The sequence below is a fragment of the Euprymna scolopes genome, chromosome 6 (assembly GCF_053919585.1).
Source record: "Euprymna scolopes isolate OS-2025 chromosome 6, ASM5391958v1, whole genome shotgun sequence".
Taxonomy (NCBI): Eukaryota; Metazoa; Mollusca; class Cephalopoda; order Sepiida; family Sepiolidae; genus Euprymna; species Euprymna scolopes.
The window spans coordinates 125,272,683-125,300,316 of NC_136487.1; the positions used below are offsets into that span (position 1 = coordinate 125,272,683).

Here is a 27,634-nt window from a genome sequence, read left to right on the forward strand (position 1 = left end):
CATTAGCTGCATAGCATTAGCTGCAAAGTTCTTTGCAAATAGTTTGGCCTTGTCTGATGCTGTCGAGATGACCTCTGGTTAATTGATAATGGTTGGGATAGAACGCACACGTCTGTTCAGGATCCTATTTGTTATTTGCCAAAACTGGTGGGAACCAAGCCGTTAATCAGCTACTTTGCATTTAACAGACTGGGCATATAGCTCTCTTGCATTTTTATCACTCTTTTACAGTGGTTGCTGGCGTTCCTGAAAGCAGCTTTAGTCTCAGTGCATCTATTACGTTGGTAGCTATGGAAAAAGTGATTTCTGTGCGCGATAGCAGCAGCACATTCTGGGGAGAACCATGGCTGGCTGTTAGGTTTTTGTTGGAATTTTTTAGATGGTATGAATCGGTCTATGCCAACAATTAACCATTCGGTCAGATCTGATACTATAGAGAACACCTCCTTTTTAAACATGGAATGCAGAGGTAAATCAGATATGAATGTACGGAAGCTATCCCAGGCAGCCATAGAGTATCGGTATACAGTACGGTGGAGGGGTACGTCTGGGGACTTATTACATTTCATTTTTATCTTAACTGATACGACAGAGTGGTCGGAGGATCCTAGAGGAGAATGAACGGAACATGAACATAGCTCGGGGGAAGTTGTGAGAAAAAGGTCTAGGAGGCTTGCATATTGACCGATAGTATCGGGCACACGGGTGGGTTCGCGAACAATCTGAGTGAGGTCATAAGCAATGGCAAAATCATGAAAAAACCTTCCCTCATCGTCTGTCTTATTTGAGTGGGTCAGCCATTTCACGTTATGAACGTTGAAGTCACCACAGATGTGGATGTTAGCCGAGGTATGTGCAGACAGGATGTGGTCTATTTTCTCAGATATACTCTTAAAGATAGTAACTCCGCTGTTATGGGGCCGATAGAGGGCAAATATAAATGCAGTGGTGTAAGCAAGTGCAACCCAGAAGCACATATAGGGTAAATTAGGATATTTTCTAGAGATATCCCTGCCACACGGGAAGCCATCTTTAATGTAGGCACATATTTCATGCCCATGGCGATAAAATCATATTCTTAGATCATTTGTAGATATTTATGCTGACGACACCAAAATCTATGGCAACACTTACAAGATTAGCAATGACGAAGATCTTGTACGCCCTTAAATGCAATCGCTGTCTTTATGAGCAAAGTAGGTCCTTAAATGGAGTAATGTTGCTATTTTTCTCTTCCCTGATCTATCGTTATTTTCATGGAAAATGCTCGTCTGAACTCTAATCTATGGTAATTTCACAAAAACACTCGGCTAGCTACAACCACTATCAACATTTTCCCCTATTCTCTCTTTGTGATTAAATCTAAACGCAGATTCCATTTACAAAGCTTATTTCATAGAAATGCCCGCCTGTAGAACACTGTTCCGCTTGCCTGCTTCCCGACCGACTACAATATTATAGCATCCAAGTCCAGTGTAAACAAATTCTTGTTGAGACACTCCCTTAAATAATCAAATTCTACTCAACTTGCACAATTACCGATTACTAGACTACCGCCTTACATTCATTAACCCTTATCCTCGAGTGGCCTTCGGATCTTAATAAGTGGTAACTCCTTTGTAAAGGACATTGTCTGTATCTGTGCTGAACGGTCTCTACCAAACTGCTCTTTCAATTTTTGGTCTACAGGGTTTGAACCTAGTATGTGACATTTTCGAACTTGTGGACTAAATTCAGTTTTTTTTTTCTTTTAGCTAAAGAGTTGCTATGGGGTCAAAATGGAAAAATTGAAACTTGGTACACGTAAGTTAGCTTAATTTGTATTTTTACGTATTTTAATATTTCTATACATAAGATTAGATCGAGACTGTGTTCTTATTTAGAGTTGAAAATAATTTAATCTTTTCACTACTTTATGTGATACATATCCGTAAATATACATTTACACGCTAAACTGTGTTAATTTGTAAAGTTTAGGTATGGATGTCTCATCAGGTCAGATGGTAGTGACAAACCGCGAGCAAAATAAATGTTTTGGTTTCGATTCTAGCTAATATATCTAAGTAAACTTTTGTAATCACTTCTATATATTTGTGTATAATATAATAATCAATAGAGATTTGGATCTATGATTATAAATACGAAATCTGCATAAATTAAAATACCATAGTTTAGAACATTTTACAACCTGGCAACGTCAGGCGACCTGCTAGTATCACAGAACGGGATAAAAACATTAAATTATTTTCAACTCTTAAATAAAAAACAGTCTTAGTCTAAACTTATGCATAGAAATATTAAAATGCGGTTTGGGCTGTCATTTTGATTTAATTGTTTTATTTGATTTATTCATTTTAGTTTTCTTAAATTTATAAACAATTTTTTTTATTGCGTTGATATTTATAAACGTTTATAACATAAGCAGTTTTAATGGTTGCATAAAGTATTTAAGGTTTCTTTCAGTTTTATTTAAACGTGATATTTACAGTAAAGGCGAAAAATTACAAGCGTGCACGCGTCGTCTTTGTTTTCTATTACAATGCATGTCATCATTCTCCAGTATTTTCGACGCTACAAAAGATACCTTCACGACGGCTTAAAACTTTTTTTTTTACTGAATGACATCATCTTTTCGTGACGCCATACATTTATGACGTTATAAACAACGAGCTGAAATAATTACTATTAGTTAGAAAGCTATGGGAAGGGCAGGGTGTTTTTGTAATTATTCTGTACTTTCACCTAAGAATGTTATCAAGAAAGATCTTGTAAAGCTTGAAAATACTATCTGAATAAAATGGCACGGTAACATAAGTGCATAAACACCAGAATGTCTTCCACATTCTGTTTAAATAAATGATCTCATACCCTTTGTGAAATAATCCCTCTTTGACGTTATCCTATGCGCACGGAGAACTACCAAAATTTACAGTGATTTAATAATATACAGCTCCTGCCTGTGTAGTATATCACTGCCCACTTGGACGGTCCGCTACACTTTCTCTTGGGTCGTCTAATGACGTCCTGATATTATCTGTTTTACCAGTTATCACTGTTATAATTAAAGACGTAATCGTATAGTGACGTCGAGAGATGACGACGATTAAATAGTTAACGACAACGTGGTTCTGTTAACTTCGAATCCAGTATATTCGATTCAAACACTAACTTGGATGCTGCCAATCTTCACATGGCCCATTCTGTATGCATCGCTGGCAAAAGCGCATCGAGAATGTTAATGACTAAAAAAAAAATTCAGAGGCAGAACAAGTCGCTCGTTTTTATGGTACCATGCCCGTCTTCGTAGTCCTCCAACTTTTGGATTAAAAAACTATGATATTTTACTTTTGAAACAACCCTCGCACTTATATAATTTCTTTATGTTTCATAAAGTAAGAATTAATAAATTTACTTTTGAAATTCTTAATATTTAAAACTGGTAGCAATCGCATTATTCATTTATATGTGAGCATTTTTAAATTTGGTATATCGTAAGAAAAATAACAAAGTACACTGACCCTGACGTGATTTGAACGCGTAACCGTCTGATATGGGGTGGGGAAGTTAGACGAAGTACCATTGCGTAACAGGACCATTCACATAACTGTCAGCTGAGTCGAACACTATTGTATATCGACTAATGAAAAGAAAGTATTTTTCACTCTTAAATAAGAACACATCTCAGTCTAATCTGATTGCATCAGCTGTCAACGCACAAAGATATTTTGAACGCTTTACGGTTTGGATATTATTTTGTTTTTTAACTGTGAAAAATGTTTTATGTGTTAGATTGATTTAATTACTAAAGATTTATGAATGCGGAGTATTTAAAAACATAAAGCATATCAATATTGTTAAAGGCTTATTTTAATTTTATTTCAAGAATAATCATCATAGTAAAACCGAAAAATAATCAGTGTTCACGTGTCGCCCATGTTTTCCTATTTAATTTCTAGTATTTATGATGTCATAAAATATGTGTTCCCGATGTCTTTTATAAAATGACGTCATCACTTTGTGACGTCCCAAAATAAAAATTATAAAAGAGTTATGTCTGTTGCACTTCTATTTAAGTGGATGGTCTCATCATTTTGATGTTATCCTGTCTGAATTTGTGCGCCAACAGAGGAGGATGAAACAATTGTACTCAAAGTGTTATCAATATAAGACAAACCATGGTTAAAATGAGTATATATTTTTGTGTTCGTTCCTTTTAACGTGGTATCTTAAAGAAAAATGTTTATAGCTCTAGTATCGCACGATTGGGCTATTTAAAAGTGTGCCTTATGTTATTTATTTTGTTACGACGTGTCCCAGTCCTACTGGGGTCGGTAGAGATGGGTGACGTAACGAAATATATATATAAAAAATAAAATTTCCCAGGTTCCTTGATAATGCGTTGTTATGGGAATGGGATAACCGTCTCGAAGACAACAACAAAATGAAATGTACTAGACAACGAAATTACATAAGAAATAGCGAGGAGAAGTATCGTCGAAAAATTAACAAATTTTTATTTATATAAAAAAATATAATAAAATTCAAGAAAAGAAAAGAAAATTAAATATGTCTAACTAAATGAAATGATTTAATGATTCAAATTCTACCGAGAGAAAAATATATCAACAGTCAATGTTCACATGAAACAAGAAATCGTCTGCTCAATTAGATACACGTTCTAGGGTAAGAGAGAGAGAGAGAGAGAGAGAGAGAGAGAGAGAGAGAGAGAGAGAGAGAGAGATGTTGAAGAAATGAAAGTTTTAATTGAAAAACTCACTTAATGTCCTTTGAAATGTGACCTTTCTTTTGTCTCTTTTTTTATATATATTTCTTTCTTGTAACTTGTTTATATTTGATTACACGCGCGCAGGTTAATTTTCATATTTTTGTCCTTCGGGTTATTTATGTTTCATTACGCGCGTGCGTGTTAATTGCTCCAAGTATTTGTTTTCATCGAAGCCCTTGATTTATAGTAAAAATTTCACTGCTCCATTGATCCTTCCTTCGCTGGGTTAGTTCTTTTATTCAGTCAATATTCTAACTTTGACCGCTGATCAAAACAGATCTTTACCGTCGCCGCCAACATCGGCTGGTGTCGTTGATATTTACCTCAGCGACGCTGGTACCACGCTGTCATCGCCTTTCGCCGGCTTCGCCACCCCGACCTTCGCTGACTTACGTCTTGTAGCTTTGAAATGCAAAGTTCCACTAACTGTTGACAACTTTTTTCAGACCCCTCTCTATATATATGGTCTATCTCTCTCTTTCTCTATAGATGAGCTTTCTTTTCTATTTCCTCTTCCACTCTTCGTTCACAGTATCTCTGTCTCTCCCTTCTCCTCTTGCTCGCAGGCCTCCTCCTCCCCTTTTTATTCTGTTTTATTTACAAAATGTGAACGAGCAGACGAGAATGGATCTTTTTGGCTCCAAAAAATGTTACAGTAAATAAAATATACCGAAAATATATATCCTCTCTGCTAAAAATCAATAATATAATTTATTATATATTTTAATAAATGTATCAATATATATATATATATATATATATATATATATATATATGTGTGTGTGTGTGTGTGTGTGTGTGTGTGTGTGTGTGTGTGTGTGTGTGTGTTTATAGTTATTGGCCCTGATAGACGACCCGTGATATTATTTGATATTGCCATACTATTTGCTAAGCTGCAGCCTCCGTCGCATCGCTACAGTATAGCATTCTTATTTTACAAGTACTTTTATTGAATATGCTCCGATGAATTTACTCCATTTTTACCTTTAACAACGTTACTCTTGGCCCTAGCAATAAAATCTTAGCCCTTCACTGTGGAGGTCTCTAAATGCCGGACGATTATCTATTCCGATGCTTTCTTTCTCATTTGTCTTTTGAAATTATCTTCCTGCTCCTCAAAAACCTCCACTCTGTAGTAGAATGGATACAAAAATGGATGGTAACATTGAATGGTAGAAAAAGTTTATTTCCTTTAAAAGTCATAAGATTTTTTCAACCACCTTTTTGATAGTTGATGGCACCCTTCTTGAAGGATAACGGATAAAGAAACCTTAAAGTTAGGTCTGAATTTCAATTGATCAAAGTAGAAGGAAAACAAAGAGACGTGACGTCACGGTATCAAAGTTTCAGAATCGTTCTTTCGATGGATATCGCGCTTGACACATCGCAAATAATACTGTAACAACTGGAAGGAAAACTTTTATAATCGCTAAGCCGAAATGTTTTCCTAAAGCCACTGTTCGCTGTATCCATCCATTTTTCCATCTGTGAGTCCATGTAAAAACAGCGTTTGAAATAATAAAACGTTATATTTGGTGACGTAATGAGTACGGGTATGTCAACATAATTTAGCGAAGATCTCTGAAAAAAATTAAAATCTAAATTTGATTAATATTTTCATGAAATTTCTCACAAACATACGATATCTCTAGCCTCTTATCTGGAATCCAAGTGTTGTGTTTTCATACCATACTTCATATTTCATGTCCTTGGTCATAGAAGGAGCAATTTCTCTAGACTGAGGCAAATTTAAATTCGTTAAAACTCTTCAAACTAGCATTCTTCAGCAACATGAAATGGAATAAGTACATAGATGTTGCCAAGTCTGTAGCAACGAAGACAGTCTCTCTTTGCCTGGCGAGAAAACTTGTAACATCTGTCAGTATCCTATATCTCTACAAAGTTGTTATTCGTTCATGAACTGATACTGTTGCTGCATTTGGGATCCTGCATCAACCAGTAGCCTCCCCTAAGTCAGACTACAAAAAAGATTTTTTAATCTAATGGGTCCCAAACTGTTGCTAAGCCGCAATTGCCGTCGCACCATTAGAGTGTTGCATTCCTTTCTTTATCATGCTTGAAAGCTTATCACGTCTACCACTATTCTATATCTCTACATATACGTTGCCCTTCTATATGCCTGTCCCTATAACAATAACTCCTTGCATATCGATGACAGTATGCTTTGTTTGGGCTGGATAAAAGCGAAAAAAAAAAGAACGTATATTGAATGGGAGCCGAATGGATGAAATTTTAAAGAAAATTAATAACTAGCATGACTCATTAACCAGCGTTGATCGGTTGAAGAATGTCCCCTCCTCGTAAAAAATTAAACTACGGTTATTGTTGGTGCTCAATCCCCAAGGTCCTAATGGGTTTCGGAATAGACACCTTTCCTCTCACGTTAAGAACGTTGTATGGAATAGACACGACCAACCTTGCTATGGCAAGAACGGCTTTCGGAAATGATATGCCATTTTATGAGGGGGGACTGATATATGTTTCAGCATACTTACCCGCAAAGACTATAAACCAAAAGCACACTTTTTATTGCGCGTGCGTAGAACAGTGAATTACAGTCCATAATGCATGTCATTATATCTCGAAAACTACTTGTCTCCGCTAAAGTTAAAATAGATTGTTTTATTCAACATAGTCTAAAACCTATAGAAGTCGTCAGTTTAAAGGAAATAGTGTAGTTGGTGGTATGGTAAAAAAGTTAATGTAAAAGGAGTCCTGAAAAGATAACTAAACAAAAAAACAACAAAAAAGCTAATATAAAACAAATAAGTATTTTCATATAATATAATAAAGGGGAAATTGTACTTTAGCGGCGTAAATTATTTGAGAGACAAAGAAAGTAAAAAAAAAAAACTGGCGTAAATGTAGTCAGATACAAACTGAATGAAAAGTAATGAAAGTAATAATTTATCTGGACGTAATTCAGGCTTAGATTTTGAAAATGGGTTTTATATAAAAATAAATAGTTTTTTTATGATTTCGAAAGTAAAAAAATAATATTTTTGGTTTTTAAATTTAATTTTTTTTTTTTTTGCCTAATCACTCCAATCTAGGCTCGGTGCCACTTTGATGTTGAGGGCTACTACAACTCTATTAATATGAGATTCGGCGGACGTTTAATAAATGCCTCCTGTAAATTCCACAATATACATTTTTTTCTTTTTCGCGTTAATCTCATCGATAACAAACATCACTTTTAGATAAAAAAAAAAAAAAGAAAAATTGTAAAAAAAAAACAAAAACTTTTTTATGACTTTTATCGTCGGGGATTAGTTTTCAATTGTAACGTTCTACTGAATAGAACACGTACTTTGTGACCATCACCGAGCAAAATATTGTCGCAGAATTTTCTCGGTGACTGTCACAAAGTACGTTAATGAATAAATAATGTTAATCCAAATAATGCCTAATGGCATGTGTAACTTTTAAGTAAATGTTATGGTTAATTTTTGTAAACATCAGTCTGTATTATAAAGGAAAAGCGTAAATGATTTAAAAAGTGATCACTTCATGTTTGCATCGCTTATTTTGGTACGCGGAAACCAGATATGACCTAAATAAAGCTGCAAAGTTTTATTTTTAATGTAAGAATGTGTAAATATTGTAAACCCAAATAATGCGTAATGACATATGTAACATGTAAGTAAATATTATTGTTGTTTTTTGTAAAAATCAGTCTGTAAAATAAAGGACAAGCGACGGTAGTAAAGTATAAAGGATGTAGAATAATGCGTGGCAATTGATCAGCCATGTTAAATAAGGGCTGTGGTGTTCGTTTTTTGTATGTTTGTGTACAATCCAGAATAACAGAAATTCATGGTCGATGCCAATGAGAATAAGCGGAATGTTTTTAGGGAGAAATCATTATTTTTGAATAGTGAAGTGAAATTGTAGTTTTAGGTGCCTGAGTGTTTAATCTATAATCATAAGAGTGTCAGGTCAACATGATTATAATGGTTATATATTTACCCGGTCTTTACTAGGATAGTGGGAGGACTTTTCCGATAGAGGGGGAAATACAAACTACTTCATCCATAACGGCTAAGTACAATATAACTTTTATTCGACATTTTCATTTAAGAGAGAGAGAGAGAGAGAGAGAGAGAGAGAGAGAGAGAGGGGGGGGATAGTACGCTGTGTTTGTTTTTTTTATGGCAGTTATCGAACAATTCAAACGCCCCATTCTCTAAAAGAAAAATTCCTTGTTTCTGCACTTATTTGCAGACAAGTTCATGTTTTTCGCGTCCCAAATACTAAAATATGGACGATGTGATTCATTCATTTAATCCCCCCACGTCTAGTTTTTGTTCTCATTGATCTTTCTCAGAATTCTAATGATAACTCCACTTATCTTTTTTAAAACTTTAATATAATTTTGTAATGTATGTGTATATATATATATATATATATATATATATATATATATATATAACTATACAATTAAAATGACCTTGTAACGGGTGTTGTAACCCAACATCCGATTTACGACTTCCAGTTGTGCATGCGTACATAAACAAATAATCAACGCGACAATAAAACGTATTGTTTTACTGTGTACATTTTCAGCGTCGCATTTGTTTTTTTCCACGTTTAAATCATCCAAATAAACAATTGCTAATATTTTCTGCATTTTTTACATCGTTCATTTCCGTATTGCGTTTAAGTTATTTTAACGCAATTTTCTTACAAATACATCTACTTTAACCCGTTGACAACCATAAGAGCATTTTACAACGGCGATTTACCCACATCCTTCCTTTTTTAAAATTTATTCTCCATTTTTTAATACACCTTTCTTATATATATATATATATCATATATTTTCTTCTACACTATCAAAATAAATAACTAACCCCGAAAATATGTTTTCTTTTTTAATTTGCGTTACAAAAAATAATCAACGCGACAATAAAACATATTGTTTTACTGTGTACGTTTTCAGCGTCCACATTGTTTTTTTTTAATAAACAATTATAAAAATAACGACTCATAGAAATCTATCTATATTCTTTTTTAATTTTACTATACTTTAATATAAATGTTTCTGTTATGTCACAAAAAACTATTTTCTTTACGTCACAAGTGTCACGCTCATACATTAATTCCATAGCTAATATGACATACTGACCCAACGGGTCACGGGTAGTCTAGTATATATATATATATATATATATATATATATATATATATATATATATATATATATATATATATACGTTTTATTTTTTATTACCGTAGCTGAAACAATAATGTAACTTAACAGAAAGATACGGTAATAAAAAATAAAACGCATATTTGCTCTACAACAATATTGAGCACTTTCTTCAGTTTTTATTAATTACCATTTCCACCAAATATATATATATATATATATATATATATATATAGAGAGAGAGAGAGAGAGAGAGAGAGAGAAAGAGAGAGAGAGAGAGAGAGAGAGAGAGAGAGAGACCGTCTACATTAACAACCTGTGACCTTTCGTATTACGCGTCGTCCGATGACGTCCTCATTTGTGACATCCATTGTAGCGATTTTCTCTGGCTTTAATTGATGACGTCGTCATATAGTGACGTCTTTATATTACTGACGTCATCGACTATGCACAGAGACAATGTAGCAATAGAAAACAAGCCAGCAAGATCTAATAGATATATAGATTGATTGATCAAGGCCATTCTTGATAGTCGTACATCTAAAGAACATCACATCGGCTGATGTTTCCCAGAGATCGATACTTGGACCTCTACTATTCATGCTCTTCATAAACAGCATCAACGATGCAATTACGTCTAAGAAAAAGTTCTTGCTGAGATGACCCTCTGTCCCCGGCATGAAGACAAATCGAATGCCCATGCATGCAAGATAATGCCTGTATCTGTAGAAAATGACCCCAATCAGTAGTAGAACAGGGAAAAAATAGATAGCTGGATTTAATGCTACTAAGAAAAAACTCATTTCCTTTAACAACTGAAAGAAACATTTGAAGCCATCGATTTTATGTTTGATAAAAGCCTTCTCGATAGTCCAAAGTTCAAACTCCGCAGACTCAAACAACATGAAATGGAATAAACATGTAGAAGATGTTGCCGAGTTTTCTACAAAAAAAAGTAGGCTCCCTTTACTGGACTAGAAAACTTTTCACATAAGCCAGTAACCTATATCTCCACAAAACCACCATTCGTCCATTCATTAACTACTGTTTGCATATCTGAACTGCTTTATCAACTTCTAGTCTCTTCCTCTTGGATAGGATACAAAAAGATTTTTTTAATAAAATAGGTCCTGCATTGTCTGTCAAGCTACAGAACCTGTCGCATCGCCGCAGTGTAGAATCTCTGTGCTTATTATACAAATATTTCCGCAGAATTTTATTTTATTAATCTATTGCTCTTGTAAACACCAGGAAAACTTCTTATGACCCACTCGACTAGCAGCGAAGTTCAATTCTTTACTATCAAGGTCCTGAAGTGCCGGAAATGTTTCTAGTCTGATAGCTTCTTTCTGTGGACTGCTTGCCTTTTGGAATTTCCCCAACCGTGCCAACATGCAAGACTAAAGTATCGAAATGTTAAAGTTTTATTAGTAATAGAAAATGTGTAAAAACTTTGTGAAAAACATGATTCGTAAATACGTGGGCGTTCCAAAAGTAATGCGTCCTATTTTATTCCGCTCGAATGGATAAGATGGGGCTGCAAATTGAACAGTTATGTATGACTGAATTTATGCATTAATGATCTGAAAGTTTTATCTCTCTGTTGCAGGTATGGACGAAAGCAACCCTTGTCATCGACATGCGTCAAAAGCAGAAGTGTTTCATTCAATTTTTGGAAAAAAGTGCATTAAGAATGTTGTTTACTACGAGGGGCGTGCAATAAGTAATGTCCCTAACCCACTTTCAGTTGTTTGATTTAGCTGAAATTTTGCATGTGAAATGATTTATATCTATACAGGTTATGTGATAAATTACAGCTCTGAACTAATTGTGGTTTTCTGTTTTACAGGTGTTTGAACTGTGTCAGGTATGAAATGGAGCCTGTTGAATGTCGAGCAGTGATCCGGTTTTTGTATTTAAAAGGACGCACACCACAGGAGACTTTTAATGAAATGAAAGAAACTTATTGCGATAATGCCCCATCATATGACCTTGTAAACGCTGGCATCGTGAATTCAAACATGGCCGGAAGTCTGTGGAAACAGCTCCCAGACCTGATCGCCCCCTTCTGCCATTGATGAGGCATCTGTCCGTCAAGTTGAGACTGTCATTTTGGAAGATCGGCGCATTACAATTCACCAAATAGCCCAAGATGTCAAGATTAGTACAGGGTCTGTGGAAACTATCATTCATGACCATTTGTATAGGCATAAGGTGTCTGCCAGATGGATTCCCAGGTTGATCACGCAATTCCAGAAGCGAGAACGGGTCGAGTGCTCGAGGATGAATTTGGAGATGTGCCAAGAAGATGAGTCAAAGTTTTTCAAAAGACTGATTACACAGGATGAAACCTGGGTCCATCACTATGATCTAGAGACCATAGCCAAGTCAATGCAGTGGAAGCACTTGGACTCACCATCTCCAAAGAAGGCAAGGGTGCAGCCCTCCGCTGGCAAGGTCATACTCACAGTCTTCTGGGACCAGGACGGAGTAGTGATAACGTATTTCCTGGCAAAGAGTACCACAATTACAGGAGCCTATTATGCTTTACTTTGAGGAAATTAAGGGAAGCTATGAAAATCAAGAGGCGGGGCAATATCAGCAAAGGTACCCTCCTCCTGCAGGACAACTCTCCAGTCCACAACTCGCATGTCGCTAGATCAGAAGCACGGGCGTGTGGTTATGAAATCCTTCGCCATCATCTCTACTCGCCTGACCTTGCACCCTCTGACTTTCACCTCTTCCCAGTCATGAAGTTGTTTTTGAAAGGAAAGCGTTTCCCAGATGACGCAGCCTTGATTTCTGAAGTCACGTCGTGGTTGGAGGACCAACCTGGGGTGTTCTACAAAACCGGTCTCCAGAGCTGCATCAAACGATGGGAGAAATACATAGCTCTGGGTGGTTCCTATGTAGAGAAAGACTAATAACTGTGCCAAGTTTCATTACTCTACAGCTATAGGAAGTTGGTCAGGGGCATTACTTATTGCACGCCCCTCCTATGAAGAAAAATAAATTCTGGAACGCAATAGGTCGCCTGTTTTAGTGGTAATACTCGCGTCTTCAACTTTTGAAGTTTAAAAACAAGGAGGCTTTACTTTCGAAAAGACTCCCGCACTTATATAAATCTTTTATGTTTCATGAAGTAAGAATAAATATAATTTTAATCCAAGGTATTAAATGATAGAGTTGTCTAAAGTTAGATTGAAGACTGGTAGAAATCGCTTAATGCGTATCGTATGAAAATAAAACGAATTGACCCCGACGTGATTTGAACACGCAACCTTCTGATCTGGAGTCAGACGCGCTACCGTTGCGCCACAGGGCCACTGACTTTCATTGGTCCTGACTGGACACTCTTTTGTTTAAATGTCAAATAATGGAAAGAAAGGATAAATTACTTTTCACTTTTAAATAAAAACACATTTTCTCTGTGATTGCATCAGCTGTAAACGTGCAGAGATATTTTTAAGGATTAGAGGCTTGGCTATTATTTGGTTATAATCGTGAAATAATACTTTCTTTTTATTTTAAGTCACTTTAATACATACACATTTATGGGTGTGTAGGATGTATAAACATAATGTCAATACTAGCGGGGGAATTTCCACAAATCCCGCAAAGTATTATTTCACGATTATAACCAAATAATAGCTAAGCCTCTAATCCTTAAAAATATCTCTGCACGTTTACAGCTGATGACATTTAAACAAAAGAGTGTCCAGTCAGGACCAATCAAAGTCAGTGGCCCTGTGGCGCAACGGTAGCGCGTCTGACTCCAGATCAGAAGGTTGCGTGTTCAAAGCACGTCGGGGTCAATTCGTTTTATTTTCTTACGATACGCATATATTAATGATGGTATCCTGTGGACGTTCAGCGTAAATGGAGACGCCCTGATATTATTGTACCTATTTACTATGCCTCCCCACGGGACAGAGTTAAACACCAGGATCGTTTTTTAACGCGGAGAAAAGGTATAAAAAAAAAAATGTCACAGTCGTTAAGGACTGCTCCTCCACCGAAAGAGGACAAGAAATGGAAGTGCAGCAGTGCAGCACTGCAGCACCTGAAGAACAGATACTACACTTTGATTTTGGCCGAAAGGCCAAGTTTAGCTCTATTGTTAAAATTGTAAAAGTATTTATCTAAATTAATAATAAATTTATATGTATACATAAATATAAGTATAATGTATACATTTATATATATATATATATATATATATATATATATATATATATATACATATATATATATATATCTTAATAAATAATATATATACATACACACACACGCACCCCCCACACATATATATATGTATATATATATACACACACACACACATATATATATATATATATATATATATATATATATATATATATATATATATATATATATATATATATATATATATATATTCAGCTATAATCGAAGCCAAAACCAAAACTTATGTAGAATTCTAGGTAAAATTATTTATTACAAGAAATGGAAGATCATAACAATCAAACAATAGTCACCCAAAAGAAAAGCGTGTAAGCGTGATACACAAAATAACACACACGCTATAGTTTTTTTTTTAAGTTTCATTTTAGTAATATTTCTAGAAGAAGCATCGTAGTAAAACCGAAAAATAATCAGTGTTCACTTTTCGCTTATGTTTTCTATTTTAATGCATGACGTTATCTTATTTGGTTTCTCGCGAAATTAATGCCAATAAAAGATTTCTTCCCGATGTCTTTCATAGAATGACGTCATCACTTTGTGACGCCCTCACTTTGTGACGCCCTCACTTTTGTGACGTTATAAAAGAGTTGTTTATGCGTCTTGCACCTCTGTTTCAGTTGATGATCTCATCATTTTCTGACGGTATCCTATCAAACACGGGGCGGGAAACAATTGTACCCAAAGTGTTGCCAACATTTTCAAAATGAGTAAATGCTTTTGTGTCCATTCCCTTAAACATGGTATCTTTAAGAAAAATATTTATACTTTTAGTATCGCACCATTCACCAATCACCTATCTACAAGAGAACGTAAAGTTATTTATTCATATATTACTGCACAAAGTACTAAAATCATACACACAGCGGTTTGAACTGTTATTTTGTTTTAATAGTTATTTGATTTATTTATTCTAAATTTCTTAAATTTATAAACCTTTTTTTTTTACTACGTCGGTATTTATAAACACTAATAATAACAAAATTTTGAATGGTTTTCACTCGAATTTACGATTTTAGTTTAATTTAAATAATATTCCCAGTAAAGCCGAAAAATTATAAATGTCTACGTGTCGTCTATGTTTTCTATTTTAATGCGCACCGTCATTATTCTTAATCTTCGGTATTTTCGACGCCACAAAAGATCTCTTCCCCATGTCTTTAAACGTTTCTACTGAATGACGTCATCTTTTCGTGACGCCATACATTTGTGACGCTATAAATAATCCGGGTACTTTATCCTGAAAAGTTTTGTATATATATATAACTTATTTTATCAGAGAATATATCTTTAGAAAGCTAAATTCTTCAGGATAAAAAAATTAACGTCTCCATTTTTTTTCTTAATTTTTCAGCTTCAATTATCCTCATTGTGCTGGTGATATCATAAAAGTTTATATATTTTTCATTCTTCATTTTTAATTTAATACACACACACACTCACACACACATACACACACACGCACACACACACACACACACACACACACATATATATATATATATATATATATATATATATATATATATATATATATATATATATATATAAAGCTGAACGTCTGGGTGTGTGTCTGGTCACGAATAGGGTCCTGTATGGTTGACTATTATAGAAAACTGATCACATATAATAATAGAAGATGTATCTATTGTGGGATCTGCGTGCGCGCCGGGTCCACAAAGTATGGAAATAAAAAATTAAAAAAACGTTTACAAGTATTTTTGATATAGATGTACATAAGAATACTTTGATAAGTATGGTTTAACTTAAATAGGGATGGTATAATTAAATTGTGGGGTCTGCGTTCGCGCCTGGCCCCCATAGAATGGAAATAGGCACAAACTTTAATAAAGACTTTTCATATCTATCTGCGTAATTGTACTTTGATAATTATGTTTCAGTTTGAAGAAATATGGTATAATAAAATTATGGGGTGTTCGTTCGCGCTTGACCTCCGTAGAATGGAAATATGTCACAAAGTTTAACAAGTTTTTTTTTTAATATAGATCCACAGAATATTGTGATAAGTGTTGCAGTGTGAACACGTATGGTATAATAAATGATGGGGTTTATCTATTTTATTTTTACTTTCATCATATTTTGCTTTGGTTTTGATACCCCCAAATTCGAAGCTATCTCTTTACAACCCTTCCTTTTCATAACCTACTTTCATAAATCAGAGTCCATTTTCTATATTTTATAACTTACTATATATATATATATTGATACCAAACTTAATTTATAACTTACTATATATACATTGATACCAAACTTCTTTTACAATTGACTTTGATTTTAGTTAGAAAAAGAGCTGCTACGAGGTTAAAATTGAAATATTGAAACTTGACAGGCGTATGCGTAAATATACATTTATACGCTTAACTATGTTAATTTGTAAAGTTTAGATATGCATCTCTCATCAAGTCAGATGATTGCAAATACCACTATCTAGCCTACTGTTTTGGTTTCGATTTTAGCTGATGGCATTGTAGGGTCTTGGTCGACATTCACCGATGCCTGGTATCGCAGTCGTGATATGAGCAAAGGTAAATATTTCCCAACCCCTAAGAAAAAATAAGAATGTTGTCAGAAACAGCATTAAGGCGGAGGCGATTTTAAAAGGTCAATATATGACTTTTATTGAACCATAGAAAAAAATAATGTTTGTAACTTCTTGTGTGGTAACTAGGACTATATATATATATATATATATATATATATATATATATATATATATATATATATATATATATATATATATATATATCTTTAATGAAAAGCAAGAGAGAGAAATCTTTCTTTGACTGAGGCAAAATGTTTTTTAAGATATAAAATATTTCTTCTTTGTCTTTTTAAAATGGTTTTAAAATCCGTTATATTAGTTACAAAATGAAACAAGAAGGGTAAATGTTAATTCTCGCTGATCTGGTATTTCTATGTGGAGAATTTAGATGTGTGACCCGCGCGCAACGATGCTGGTTGTTTTACGTATTAAAATATCATATTTAAGCGTATTTTACAACCACGCAACGCTGCGCTGTCTGCCAATATCGCATAAAAGATAAAAAGATGAAATTATTATTAATTCTTAAATAATAATACATTATCAGTTTAATATTATGCACAGAAATATTAAAGACGGTTTGCAGTTTTGCCTATCATTTTGTTTTAATTGTTATTTCATTTAATTTTTTTAGATTTCTTAGATTTATAAACATTTTTTTACTGCGTTGACGTTTATAAACGTTTAAAATATTAACAGTTTTAATGGTTGCATCGCTATATTTAAGGTTTCTTTTAGTTTTATTTATTTAACATTCACAGCAAAACTGAAAAATAACAAATGTCAACGTGTCGTATATGGTTACTATTTTAATACACAGCGCCATCCTTTTTGATCTTCTATTTTTCGACGGCACAACAGATATCTTCACGATGTCTTCAAACTTTTTTACTGAATGACGTAATCTTTTCGTGACGTCATACATTTGCGACGTTATAAAGAATTTGTTGCGTGTCTTTCACGTTATGTGGATAATCTCATCTCTTTGGTAAGTAATACCTTTTTGACGTTATCCTATACGTTCGGAGAACAATCAAAATCTACAGAATTTTAATGGTATATCAGATCCTGCCTGGGTAGTATATTACTGACCACTTAGAGGGTCCGCTACTCTTCCAGTTACGAGGCGCATAATGACGTTCTGATATTATCCGTTTTACCGGTGATAACTGTTATTATGTTTTTATAATGTTTTTAGCCAATTTTTTGACATTTGTCGACCCTTCGGGTGAAAAATTGGCTAAAAACATTTATTCCTTCATCCTTAACTAGACATTTTCTACAGGGAGGGGTCGTTTTTTTCTGCCGATATTTTCGAAAGTCATCCCCTCTTTACGATTGTCTAGCCTACGTCAATTACGGTTTGGCCATGGACGCAACAGAAAAAATGACAATTTTTTTTCACGTTTGTTTCCTCCTTCGTCGTACTGGTCCAAGCCTGCCAGCCTACTACCACTTTTTTTTTTTTTTTTTTGCTCAACACACACCTCCAAATACTCGGGCAACGCCGGGCACCCAGGCTAGTTTATAATATAAATTTCTCTTGTCTGTTTAAATATATGTATGTATGTATGTATGTATGTATGCCTAATACTTTCGACAGACGCAACGGATTTTCACGTGATCGGTATCATTTTGAAGCTCGACCCTTCCGACGATAAATATCGAAAAATTGCCCGAAAACAATAATTCATTTATTCTTAACTGGACACTTTTCTACAAGAGGGGAAGTCGCTTTTTGTCACCGATATTTTTGAACGTCATCGCATATTTTCGATTGTCTAGCCTTAATTTAACCATACGTCACTTTTGGTATGGCGGCAGACGCAACAGCAAACACGTCGCTTTTTTTTTGGGGGGGGGGAGGGGTCATATTCTTTTCCTCTTTCGCGGTACGAGGTCGAGCCAGCCTGTCTGCCTATAACAACTTTTTTTTGTTTTTGTTTTGCTCAACACACACCTACGTCAATTACGGTTTGGCCATGGACGCAGCAGAAAAAAATGACAATTTTTTTTCACGTTTTTTTCCTCCTTTGCGGTACGGGTCAAAGCCTGCCTGCCTACTACCACTTTTTTTTTTTTTTTTTTGCTCAACATACACCTCCAAATACTCGGGCAACGACGGGCACCCAAGCTAGTCTTCTATAAAATAAATCTTACCTTTCTGTTTAAATGTATGTATGTATTTTTGTATGTATGTATATGTCTGCACGTATGTCTGCCTAAAACTTTCGACAGAGGCGACGGATTTACCGGAGATTAGTATCGTTTTGAAGTCGACCCTTCGGACGACAAATATCGAAAATTAGCTAAAACCATTCCTCAACTGGACACTTTTCTACAGGGAGGGGTCGCTTTTTTTTTCGCCGATATTTTCAAAACTCATCCCCTCTTTTCGATTGACTAGCCTTAATATATAGCTTTGTCACTTCCGGTTTGGCGATGGGCGCAACGGCAAAGAGGGCTTTTCTTTTTTTCACGTTTTTTTTTTTTTTACTCCTTCGTGGTACAGTTTCCAGTCTGGCTGCCTACTACCACTTTTTTTTTTTTTTTTTTTTTTTTGCTCAATACACACCTCCAAACACCCGAGCAACGCCGGGTACTCAGGTTAGTCATTTTATAAAGGATGGCGGTAGACATCATCAAGGTTCTTGAATAGCTATCTATAATTTTGTGACGTCATCCACTCCACAAAAACAGATGCGATGTGCTCAAACATCGATGAGATATCGTTGATATGATGAAGTAGCCAGAGGAGGACGAGTTAATAAATTTTTTTCATAAAAAAAAACTTCTCAAATGCACTTGTGAATTTAGGCTGCATTTTCCTTCTTTCCTCGGATTTTTTCGATTATCGATTATCAATACTTATCAGAGACATTCCATTAAAACACTTATCTAAGAACACTTCCAGGCACTTAAAGTACCTTTGTGTAAAATTTCCACAAATAAGTCCAGCATTTCAGGGGTCCATAAGGAACTCATTCACCTCTACATACACATACTCATACACAGAGAGACAGAGACAGAGACAGAGAGACAGAGAGAGGGAGAGAGGGGGATCTTTTTATATAGTAGGATACAAAACTGATAAAAACTCTTTTTTGTTGTTGTTTTTCGCTGTATAGCATAGATGACGTCACAAATCCTTTATGATATCAAAAGGTATGACGTTATAAAAAGCTGACATCACGCACTCAATAAGGTGTTATTTACTCTGCAGGAAAATGTGACACAAGTTCGGAATCTGGAGATGAGTCAAGCTAGCGCCCTTCACTGTGGTATATTAAAAATTGTCTGGACAGCCTCGTCGGCATTTCCCGGTAGAGGTGCATCAGGCAGTAAGCAATAAGCTTATTCCACCCGAAATATAGGAAGCTAGGGCCTAGAAGGATGGATCTCATCAGCCGTTCTTCAGTCAACAAAATGATGACATCATTCATTAAAGCGAACAATAATCGAACGGAAACGAGTTTTTGTTGTTTGATGATGATAATTGTAGTTACGATTTTTCAAATAAAACAAAACTTAATTTTAAATAATAGATTTTCACATTTTTTTTAGTTTTGCTGAAAGAAAGTAAACATATTTTATAATCGGCGCAGTAACTAGATCTTTATAAAGTAAACAAATAAATTGAATAATGAAGGTTGTTTTAAATAACAGTAAGATCTAAAACAGTTTTAGCAGATTAACAACTGACTCAATCACGTTAGACTGAAACTATGTTTTTACTCTTTTCGTTCTTTTATTTGGAAAAAGTGGTACAATTGTGTTCGTCGTTTATGTAACGGATGGCCCTGTGGCGCAACGGTAGCGCGTCTGACTCCAGATCAGAAGGTTGCGTGTTCAAATCACGTCGGGGTCAAGACGTTTTGTCCTAGTTGGTTTATATAAGAACACTTTTAAATTTGACATATGATAAGAAAAATAAAAGAAGACACATTGACCCCGACGTGATTTGAACACGCAACCTTCTGATCTGGAGTCAGACGCGCTACCATTGCGCCACAGGGCCACTCACGAACGTCTTCGCAGAGTCGAACATTCTTGTATTTATACATCGAGTAACGGAAAGAAAGAAGATAATTTACTTTTTTCTATTAAATTAAAGCATAGTCTCAGTCTAATCTGATTACATCAGCTGTAAAAGTACAGAGATATTTCGGACAATTACATTATTGTTAAGGCTTATTTTGATTTTTTTTTCAAGAATAATCATTATAGTAAAGCCGAAAATAATCTGTGTTCACATGTCGTCTATGTTTTCTATTAGTATTTATTTGCTTCTCCACGGAAGCAAAATGTGACACAGGGTCGTTTTTAATGTGAGGGAAGACCTGCTCCCCCGAAAAAAGGCAAAAGGGGCACTTTGGTTGGGACCAAAAATAATAATTGTCTCAGTATATAGGGGTTCCCCCTTCATTGACAGGGACAAATGAACCTAAGTGTCGCACCAGAACAGATACTACACTTTGAGATATGAAATTTTTAATTCAGGCAAAAATAAACATGAACAAAAAACTTAGGCACAAGGCCAGCTCAAAAGGGGTGATAATGGGGGTCGTTGGTCATCGTTGTCATTCTAGAACTAAACAAAGGTTTCTCTTAGCTAGAATTTAATTCCACCATAATACCGCATTCACCCTTTCGTACTTGGGGACGTCCTACTTAGCACACAATTTTTAAAACATTTTTTATTAGCGTATAAAAACAAAAATATAACAATAAAGGTAATACAATAATTCATTTGTGTCGAGGGCTGGCGAAGAAAAAATACAAGCAGTCTAGTTGATAGACTGCCTGTTCCACTTTGGTTTGTAAAGGAACCTCAGCTCTATTGGGACAGTCTCTATGTGGGGGTGCCCTCTCGATGGGACGAATGAAGAAAAGAAGATATTTTGGATGAGGGATGGCGGGTTAGTTATTGGTTTCTTTCTCTCCAAGATGGATGAAATTTAGAGGGAGGGGTGAAAAGAAAAAATTGCAAGGGAGGGATCTTGGAGGTTTCCTAGTCGGGACATGATGGAGCAGTCACTCGGCTTAAGATTGAGTTATACTTGACGGAACTGCGTGTTCCACAACTAGGCGGGGAACACGTATTCAAATTTGACTCCGTTTCGTACACACAGCAGAAATAACCTTCTTAGTGACATGCAATATGGTTTGCGTTCTGCTAGATCTACAGCAGCTGTTCTAACAGTTATATCTCATAGGATTAGTGAATCTCTCGACAAAGGCTTCCTTTCTAGGGCAATTGCTATTGACATATCAAAGGCCTTCGATAAGATATGGAATAAAGGCCTACTTCACAAGATTTCCAGCTACGGCATAACTGGAAATGTTTTCTCAATTATTAAATTGTTTTCTCTGATAGGCTCATAAGAGTAGTGGTTGACAGGCGGAAATCAGAGGTCCACAGTATTAATTCTGGAGTCCCTCTAAGGTCCAACTCTCTTCCTGATCTACATCAATGATCTCCCAAAACACATACTTAAATCATTCGTTGACATCTATGCTGATGACATGACCATCTATGGCAACACATCAAAGACCGTTGACAAAGTTCTCTCTGATTCTCTCTCCTCTGATCTTGAGCACGTGGTACAATGGGAGAAGAGGTGGCTGGTTACTTTTAATGCATCTAAAACCAAGCTCCTATCTTTACATCATCAACGCTCTGATCCCCATCTGGTATCAATTGAAATGGATGGCTCTCGTCTTGGGGAGGCTTCATGTTTTGACAAACTCCTGGGTTTGACCTTTACTCCTAATCTGAAATGGAAGGCTTTGGTCGCCGGGAAAATGGTGGGGTCCTTCTACCGCTCCAGAAGATATCTCACTACTGATGCATTTCTCTATCTATATAAAAGCCAAGTACGTCCAAGGATGGAGTACTGCTGCCACATCTGGGCAGGAGCTGCTAAAAACAGTCTATCCTGCCTTGACAGAGTACAAAATAGACTTCGTGGCTTAGTGGAGGATGCCCTTTTCTCTTCCCTGCAACCTCTCTCCCACAGAAGAGACGTTGCGAATCTGTCTTTGCTTTTTCGTTATTTCTATCGCGAGTGCTCGTCTGAGCTCTAATCTCTGGTCCCTCTTCGCCAATTTTTCATGATAAACACCCGTCTGGCTGAAACCACTGTCAATAATTTCCCCCACTCTTTATCTGTGCCTAAATTAAAACGTAGATTCCATGAACAAAGTTTCTTTCTTAGAAGTACACGCCTGTGGAACTCTCTTCCTTTTGTCTGTTTCCCACCTTACTACAACTTGTATGTCTTCAAGTCCAACATAAACAAATTCCTGATGAACCGCCCCCTAAAGTAAGACACTTTATCAAATCTCCAATACTAATGATTACTATGATACTATCCCATTGATTACTGTGCACGCAATAACCTTTATCCCCGAGTGGTTTCCGGGCCTTGATAAGTGGTAACTCCCATGTAAATAACAATAAAAATAATGACACAGACTTGCTACATGTATCCATCTTCAGTCAAATGCCGCGCGATGCAGCCTTCTTCTATCACATCTGATCTTCAACCGTAGCTGGTGTTTAAAGAAAGCGATCAGATCCTGATCAGAAAAACACAACACCCACCAGCCACCTTGCAGACGCGACGTCCAAATCACCATTCCCGCCACGGCCAGGATCGTAATGTAGACGATTTGTCTTTTCCGGTCCCACGGCGGCCTCATGTTGTCAATGACATTGGATACGGTAATCGGGCGAGGATGCTCGGAATCGATGCGAGCCGTCATCTCGCTGACATACGACCAGTACTGGCGGAGTTCATGGCAATGAAAGAAAGCGTGATCAGTCGTTTCTACGGCCGTTGTTCTGCAACGGGGGCAAGCAGGCGACTTCAAAAAACTGGAACTGCATTGTATGTTGTTGACATTTATAAACGTTTTCATTTTGGGCCAATCGCCAGGTCAGAGAGAACTCCGAATTTGTTCAGATGACTCAAACCTGGCGCCCAACTCCACGCGGAGCGGATCTCACTCTGCTGCCAACCCAAACGAGCGCATAGCCGGTCGTCACCCCCCCCCTCACTAGATCCCGATGGAGTTCCCTACCTGCAGCAGTCACAAGGTCGCTGGACCTTGATAGTCATTTCAGGAAAGCTGAATCTCCCCGCAACCTGCGACGACTCTCGATAGAGGGGTCGAAAATGAGGTCGGGAAAGGCGGCAGTAATCTTGGGGTGCCACGGTTGATCTTCTTGAAGGTAGTGGCTCAGGAAGGCCAGCCTCTCGGCGTCTCGATGAAACTTCAAGTCCGGCATTCCCAAACCTCCCTCACACGGACATTGAATGCAGACCTGTCTACTCACCCAGTGTCTTCTTCTGTCCCAAAGGAGCGAGGATAAGAGTTCGACAAAAGCTTTTAGGTATTGTGCAGGCAGGGAAAGTACGGCCAGTCGGTAAAGGATGAGAGGGAAGACGTATGCTACACTTTGATCTTGGCCCGAAGTAATGTATAACATTATCCTATTTGATTTATATCATTCATGATATAAAAGATCATTTGCCAATGTTTTTTTTTTTAAATGACGTTAATAAAAGATCAACATTTTGAAATGAGTAAATACTTGTGTGTCTATTCCTTTTTAACGTGTTATCTTTAAGAAATTTTTTTATAGCTCTAGTATAGCACTATTGAGCTATCTAAAAGAGAAGATTATGTTATTTATTCATATTTAATTACTGTCAAAAAAATTACTAAAATTACACAAACGCAGCGTTTTGGCTATCATTTTGATTTCATAGTTATTAAATTTATTTATTTTAGATTTTTTTACAAAATCAAAAACGTCCTTTTACTGCGTTGGCATTTATAAACGTTAATAATATTAGCATTTGTAATGGTTGCATCGAGTTTTTAAGGTTTCTTTTAGTTTTATTTAAATAATGTTCAAAGTACAACCGAAAAATTACAAGTGTGCACGTGTCGTCTATGTTTTCTACTATAATGCATGTCATCGCGTTTTTTGATTTTCAGTATTTTCGACGGAACAAAAGATTTCTTCGCGATGTGTTCAAATTATTTTTACTGAATGACGTCGCCTTTTCAATATGTCACACATTTCATGCGTTATTAAGAATTTGTTGTGTTGCGTGAATTTGTTGTGTGTTACGTAACATGTTGGAGAAAATGACCTAATCTCTTTGTGAAGTAACCCCCTTTCATGTTATCCCATACGTATGAGGAACTCCCAATATCTGAAGAGTTTCAATAGTATACCAAATATTGCCTATTTCCATTTAGACAGTCCGTTACTCTTCCTGTTACGAGTCGTTTAATGACGTCCTGATATTATCCGTTTTACCAGTTATCACTATTATAACTAAGGGCGTAATCTTATAGTGACGTCGAGAGATGACGGTAGTTAAGTGGTTAACGACAACTTGGGTCTGTTAAGTTCGAATCCATAACATTCGACGAAAACACTTTAACTTGGATGTTGGAAACCTTCACATTGTCTATTCTGTAAGTATCGCGAATAAAAGCGCATTGAGGTTGTTGATGACTAAAGAATTCAAATAAATTCAGTAGCAGAAAATGTAATGGTCTTCGTAGCTCTTCAACGTTTAGGGTTAAAAATAGGAGACTTTATCTTTGGAAAAACCCTGGCACTTATATAATTACTTCATGTTGTCGTAAGTGAGAATTAATGAATTCAAATTTAAAATATCTATTGATGTTCACAGTCGATCAACGATAATAAATGCATGAAATACTAGATATTAAGTGATAGGGTTGTTTAAAGTTGTATTTAAACCAGATCGAAATCGCGTCATACATTGACACGACAGCACTTTTAAATTTGTTATTATCGTTAGAAAAATGAAAGGAAAGACAATGACCCCGGCGTGATTTGAACACGAAACCTTTTGATTAGGAGGTAGACCTGTTACCATTGCACCACAGGGTACTCACCTGTCAGTACGCTGAGCCGAACACTCTTTCATTAATATATCGAGTAACTTAAAGAATGTAAATTGCTTTTCACGCTTCTATTTATATATTGAATAGTGAAAAGAAAGAGTCAATTGCTTTTCACTCTTAAATAAGAACACAGTCTCAGTTTAATTTGATTGCATCAGCTGTAAACGTACAGAGATATTTTAAACGATTTGAGGCTCTGATTTTATTATTAAAAAGAAGGTACATTCTTATTCGATGTATAAACTATATACAATGTAAATTGTCTAATATGTTCACAGTCGATGCAGGATAGTGGATGCATAAAATGCGAGCTATTAAGTTATAGGGTTGTCTAAAATTTGACTTAAAACAGGTAGTAATCGCTTTATGCATTTATATGAGAACATTTTTAAATTGGGCAGATCGTAATAAAAATAAAAGGATTTACATTGACCCCGACGTGATTTGAACACGCAACCTTCTGATCTGGAGTCAGACGCGCTACCGTTGCGCCACAGGGCCACTGGTGCACGCTTCTATTTATATATTGAATAGTGAAAAGAAAGACTCAATTGCTTTTCACTCTTAAATAAGAACACAGTCTCAGTTTAATTTGATTGCATCAGCTGTAAACGTACAGAGATATTTTAAACGATTTGCGGTTGAGTTATTATTTTGTTTTTGGTCGTGAAATAATTATATTTTATTTTAAATTGATTTAATTCATAAACATTTATTAATGTGTACACGTTATAAGCATAAATAATATCAATATTTTTCAAGGTTTATTTTATTTTATACTAGCATTTCAACCCGGCGTTGCCCGGGCGTTTGGAGGTGTGTGTTGAGCAAAACAAAAGTGGTAGTAGGAGTGCAGGCTTGAACCTGTACCGCAAAGGAGGACAAGAACGGGAAAAAAACTGACGTCCTTGCACTTACATCCACCGCCAAACTGGAACTGACGTCGGTTTAAATTAAGGCTAGACAATCGAAAAGACGGGATGACTTTCGAAAATATCGTTGACGAAAGCGACCCTCCCTGTAGAAAAGTGCCCATTTCAGGGTAAAATCAAGTTATTAAGTTAGGAGTTTCGTAAAATCGTTGAACTTTGACCCCTTTACATCGGAATTTCTGGCCGAAAACAGATCTCAAAGATTTACCCAAATCTCAGTACCCTGTATATCAAATTTCGAGTCCGTAGACTCAAAATTTACAGAGTTATGGCGTACGGAAATGTACACAGACACACAGACACACAGACACGTTCACTTTTATAGATATACTAGCATGGGTGCCCGGCGTTACCCGGGTGTTTGGAGGTGTATGCTGAGCAAAAAAAAAAACAAAAAAAAACGGTCAATTTTTTTTAATTTGACTCCTATTATGACCCCTTAGTTTTGGGCTCAAATAAAGTTATTAAGTAAGATTCATGTCCAAGAAACCTATATCTAAAATTTCAAGTGTTTAGACCCAAAATTGTCGGAGGAGTTTGGTAGAGTTCTCAAAGGTCAAATCGTTGAACTTTGACCCCTTAACAGTCAAATTTCTGGCCGAAAACCAATTACAAGGATTTTCCCAAATCTCAGTATATCAAATTTCGAATCTGTAGACTAAAAATTGACAGAGTTATTGCGTAGGGAAATACACACACACACACAAACACACACACACACACACACGTTCACTTTTATAGATATACTAGCATGGGTGCCCGGCGTTTCCTGGGTGTTTGGAGGGTGTATGCTGAGCAAAAAAACATAAACAAAAAAAAAACGGTCAATTTTTTAACTTTGACCCCTATTATGACCCCTTAAGATTTATTGTTTTGGGCTCAAATCGAGTTATTAAGTTAGATCCATGTCCAAGGAATCTATATTTATACTTTCAAGTGTTTAGACCCCAAATTGTCGGAGGAGTTTGGTAGAATTCTCAAAAGTCAAATCGTTGAACTTT

The 27,634-nt window shown here is 35.9% G+C and overlaps 5 non-coding genes across 5 annotated transcripts; 2 read left to right on the top strand and 3 right to left on the bottom strand.

The window, feature by feature from the left end:
- Positions 1–13,212: 13,212 nt before the first annotated feature.
- On the bottom strand, positions 13,213–13,284 carry Trnaw-cca (transfer RNA tryptophan (anticodon CCA)). Its single transcript has one exon. It is a non-coding gene; the product is annotated as a tRNA-Trp (tRNA).
- A 418-nt stretch (positions 13,285–13,702) lies between these two features.
- On the top strand, positions 13,703–13,774 carry Trnaw-cca (transfer RNA tryptophan (anticodon CCA)). The gene has a single exon. It is a non-coding gene; the product is annotated as a tRNA-Trp (tRNA).
- A 6,765-nt stretch (positions 13,775–20,539) lies between these two features.
- Positions 20,540–20,611, top strand: Trnaw-cca (transfer RNA tryptophan (anticodon CCA)). Its single transcript has one exon. It is a non-coding gene; the product is annotated as a tRNA-Trp (tRNA).
- Positions 20,612–20,689: 78 nt separating this feature from the next.
- On the bottom strand, positions 20,690–20,761 carry Trnaw-cca (transfer RNA tryptophan (anticodon CCA)). The gene has a single exon. It is a non-coding gene; the product is annotated as a tRNA-Trp (tRNA).
- A 5,369-nt stretch (positions 20,762–26,130) lies between these two features.
- Trnaw-cca (transfer RNA tryptophan (anticodon CCA)) lies at positions 26,131–26,202 on the bottom strand. The gene has a single exon. It is a non-coding gene; the product is annotated as a tRNA-Trp (tRNA).
- Between the last annotated feature and the right edge of the window lie 1,432 nt (positions 26,203–27,634).